General features: G+C 32.7%; 1 long non-coding RNA gene across 1 annotated transcript; it reads right to left on the bottom strand.

The window, feature by feature from the left end:
* Positions 1-235: 235 nt before the first annotated feature.
* Positions 236-1,474, bottom strand: LOC132732366 (uncharacterized). Its single transcript, XR_009626018.1, has 3 exons — positions 1,249-1,474; positions 721-792; positions 236-372 (listed from the first exon to the last, which is right to left on the bottom strand). It is a non-coding gene; the product is annotated as an uncharacterized LOC132732366 (long non-coding RNA).
* Between the last annotated feature and the right edge of the window lie 3,515 nt (positions 1,475-4,989).

Here is a 4,989-nt window from a genome sequence, read left to right as displayed (position 1 = left end):
GTTACCTGTATTTGTAAATTGACTAGTTCTCCTTCAAGATTAATAAGTTACCTGTATTTGTAGTGACTAGTTCTTCTTCAAGATTAATAAGTTACCTGTATTTGTAGTGACTAGTTCTCCTTCAAGATTAATAAGTTACCTGTATTTGTAAATTGACTAGTTCTCCTTCAAGATTAATAAGTTACCTGTATTTGTAGTGACTAGTTCTCCTTCAAGATTAATAAGTTACCTGTATTTGTAAATTGACTAGTTCTCCTTCAAGATTCTGTTAGGTGTTTGAGCATGGAGAGCATTTCTCTTTGTTCATCTGTATAAACCGGATCTCTTCTTCCCTAGTTTGCAACTCTACGTTACCATTCCGGATCATTTGATCTACAAAAGATGATATTAAACTGATAAATCTATGAGAAAGAGCCTCAATTCTGAAAAAATATGTGCCATTACTTAATTAGAAGAGAAATGTTAATTGCTGCATTTTGACATTTTTCTGCACTAATTATTTGTTACTTTACCAAGTATTCAAAATACACAATTTGATTTTATAAGTTTTATTGCAGAAAAAGACATTTCAGAATGAGATTCATAATTGTCTGATGTCATTTTATAATTTTAACATGTAGTATGTAATTCAAAATGTAAATTGATCTATTCATTTAATGATTAAACAAAAATCAAAGTATGTACATTTGTATTTTAAGATGAATATACAAAAAGCTTTACCTTGAATGTTAACTTTTTCCTAGAAAATGCACACCTCATTTCTTTCAATCAATTTTCTTTCTTTCAATACCTCTGTGATAAAATAAATACAGTAATAGTTAATTAAAGAAATGAAAAAGTTATGAAATATACACTATGCAGTTATGCATTTTATTATCTAAATCAGTATTTGATTATATCACATGTTCAATAATAAATTTACCTATTGCAACATGAGCAACACATTTATCTTGGGTTATTTGTGCAATAAGCAACATTTATCACCTCTGTTTGGTTGCTATAGAAACTTAATTTTAGTGGTCATTATTTACCTCAAGAAGTTTAATGAAGAGAATTATGTGCTTCTTATTTATTTAAACATTTTGTTTATAAATGTTCATATACATAATACTTTACAAATAAAATTGACTGTACATGAACAAACTAAATTTGATTTTGAATCTGTAGATACTTAAATCTAAAACACGTTCTCTCCATTGAGATAGGCTACAAATGTAATCACAGTCATCCAGAAACAATCATACAAACCTCTCATTCCTATGTGTTATGGCTTTTTCATATCTATTTCTTAATTTTATCATCTGTTCCTCTGCCTGATCAATCATAGTGTTCAATTTTGAAATGATCATTTTCTGTTGTTCACATTTTTTAATGCATTTCTTTCTCAATTCTTTGCTGCTTGGCAACCTCATTCCTCAAACCATCTCTCATTACTATAGTACTGTTTATATGTTGTAATCTCTGTTTTTATAGATGTCTGAAATATAGTTATCAAAATGAAATGAGCAGTTTATGTTATAACAAGAGCACCGCCAGGGGGAGCATTATATGCCCGAAAGTGTTTTTTTTTTTAGTAAAGATGAAGCATTTGTAAGACATGGAACTAAAATAAAGTATTACCTCCTTCAAATAAAAATCCTCCTTTGAAGTTTCAATATTGTGGTCCAAATGGAACTTTAAGTTATGTCCCAGAAACTGTTTTCAATTCTAAGGTAAAAGTGACCTTGACCTTTGACCTTGTGACCCCAAAATCATTAGGGGTCTTTTACCCAATATGGACAATCATACTATGAAGTTTAAACACAGTAGGCCAAATGATACTTAAGTTATATTCCGAAAACTGTTTTCAGTTTTAAGGTAATAGTGACCTTGACCTTGTGACCCCAAAATCAATAGGGGTCTTCTACCCAATATGGACAATCATCCTATGAAGTTTGAATATTGTGGGCTAAATGGAACTAAAGTTATGCTCAAGAAACTGTTTTCAATTTCTAAGTAATAGTGACCTTGACCTTTGACCTTGTGACCCCAAAATCAATAGGGGTCTTCTACCCAATATGGACAATCATCCTATGAAGTTTGAACACTGTGGGCCAAATAGAACTTAAGTTATGCTCCGGAAACTGTTTTCGGTTCTAAGGTAAAAGTGACCTTGACCTTTGTCCTTGTGACCCCAAAATCAATAGGGGTCTTCTACCCAATATCGTCAATCATCCTATGAAGTTTGAACACTGTGTGCCAAATGGAAATTAAGTTATTCTCCGGAAACTGTTTTCAGTTTTAAGGTCATAGTGACCTTGACCTTTGACCTGTGACCCCTAAATCTAAAGGGGTCTCCTACCAAATATGGACAATCATCCTATGAAGTTTGAACACTGTAGGACAAATGGAACTTAAGTTATGCTCCGGAAACTGTTTTCAGTTTTAAGGTCATAGTGACCTTGACCTTTGACCTTGTGACCCCAAAATCAATAGGGGTCTTCTACCAAATATGGACAATCATCCTATGAAGTTTGAACACTGTGGGCCAAATGGAACTTAAGTTATGCTCCGGAAACTGTTTTCAGTTTTAAGGTCATAGTGACCTTGACCTTTGACCTTATGACCCCAAAATCAATAGGGGTCTTCTACCCAATATGGACAATCATCATATGAAGTTTGAATATTGTGGGCCAAATGGAACTTAAGTTATGCTCCGGAAACCAAATTGCTAACGGACGGACGGACGGACCAACATTCAAGATTTATGTGCTAAATGGACTAGGGGCTAAAAAAAATGTCCGAGATTAAGTGCTGCAATATTTTGTACCAACATTTTATTTATGGATTAAAATGTCTATAATAAAGGGGTAGTTTTCAAAGCCACACCTAAACTTAATAAACATGCTATTTATGGGCTAAAATGTCCATAATGAAGAGCTAGTTTAAAAATAAGACAAAAACATACTAAAATATTTAATTTTAAATATATTGCAAGGCAAAATTAATACTCAATACTCAATTATTTGCAGTTTTGGCAGTCATGAATCTAACCAGTCTCTTCTATCAAAGAAAAAAGTGCTCTTTAGAAGTATGTGTCCACACTCTGGGGTGAAGTGACAAAATCATTTACTTGCTTTATTTAAATAGGGTTTTATTCATAAATCAAAGAAAACTTATATGGTAACTATGAATAATCTGTAAAAGTTTACAATATAAGTCATTTATAAAGCTGGTATCCACAGTGAAATTGCACACAGTGGCCTTGACCTTTAAGCAAGTGTGGTATTTTTTTTTTTGTAATACTTTGTAACAATTATTAAGTTAAGCACAACACAAACATCAGGGATGTGATTGCACAAGCATTTCAAAAGAGGAACATACCCTACCCATTTAGCAAGAGTCCTTTTTAAGCAGAATGGACTTATTCTAAAAAAAGGAAATTCTCTGATAGAAGGAAGAATCACACCCTTGAACATGTACTGTCACTATACTGATAAATTGAATAATGAGGAATATCAATCACTCTAAAATAACTAAGACCTTGACATTTAGTTTAACAACATGATTCTTTCACACCGCGCATCCTCTTTGAAATAATTTGTCATCTTTTTGTTTATTCCAATGCAATGTAATACACTTCTAATCACTAAACTTTAAAAGTAACAAGAGCTGTCGGTAGGACAGCAACGCTCGACTATTCTTAGTGCTTGATAGTAAAAAAAAAATGCTTGATACAGTTACCTCCTCCTATTTACAGGTTGGTGTAATGATGGTGAACAAGTGTGCAAAGTTTCAAAGCCATATGTCAATGAACTTATTTGAGGTATTACAAAAACTTTAACATAAATTCTAAGTCGAAAAGGGGCATAATTCTGTCAAAATGCTTGATAGAGTTACCTCCTCGTGTCTACAACTTGGGGTCATGATGGTGAACAAGTGTGCAAAGTTTCAAAGCCATATGTCAATGGACTTGGAAAATATTTAAGGTATTACAAAAACTTTAACATAAATTCTAAGTCAAAAAAGGGGCATAATTCTGTCAAAATGCTTGATAGAGTTACCTCCTCCTGTCTACAGGTTTGGGTCATGATGGTGAACAAGTGTGCAAAGTTTCAAAGCCATATGTCAGTGGACTTTGAAAATATTTGAACTATTACAAAAACTGTAACATAAATTCTAAGTCGAAAAAGGGGCATAATTCTGTCAAAATGCTTGATAGCGTTACCTCCTCCTGTCTACAGGTTGGGGTCATGATGGTGAACAAGTGTGCAAAGTTTCAAAGCCATATGTCAATGGACTTTGAAAATATTTGAACTATTACAAAAACTTTAACATAAGTGGTTACGCCGACACCGACGCCGACACTCGGGTGACTGCAATAGCTCTACTTATTCTTATCGAATAGTCAAGCTAAAAACTGACAAAACCAATAATCTGAAGTGACCAACAGCTAAACTGTCCATAATAAAAAGATACTGGGATAAATATTAGGAGCTACTAAGATCTACATGTTATAGATAGACAGATAAGGAGGTAAACTGTCCATAATAAAGAGATAGTGGGTTAAACATAATGAGCTACTAATGTCCATTATTAAGATCTACATGTTATAGATAGACAGATAAGGAGGTAAACTGTCCATAATAAAGAGATAGTGGGTTAAACATAATGAGCTACTAATGTCCATTATTAAGATCTACATATAATAGATAGACAGATAAGGAGCTAAACTGTCCATAATAAAGAGATAGTGGGTTAAACATAATGAGCTACTAATGTCCATTATTAAGATCTACATGCATTACATAGACAGATAAGGAGCAAAACTGTCCATAATAAAGAGATATTGGGTGAAACATAATGAGCTACTAAATTTCCATTATTAAGATCTACCTGTAATAGATGGACAGATTAATGAACTGCTGTACATAATAAAAACAATACTGGGTTTAACATAAGGAGCTTTTAAGGAAAAATGTACTTTTGTATATAATTATATCCCCACAA

Source organism: Ruditapes philippinarum, unplaced genomic scaffold, assembly GCF_026571515.1.
Source record: "Ruditapes philippinarum isolate M1 unplaced genomic scaffold, ASM2657151v2 ctg8960_1_1_1_1, whole genome shotgun sequence".
NCBI classification, from domain to species: domain Eukaryota; kingdom Metazoa; phylum Mollusca; class Bivalvia; order Venerida; family Veneridae; genus Ruditapes; species Ruditapes philippinarum.
Note: the sequence above shows the minus strand (reverse complement) of the source record. Positions and strands in the feature narration are given on the sequence as shown.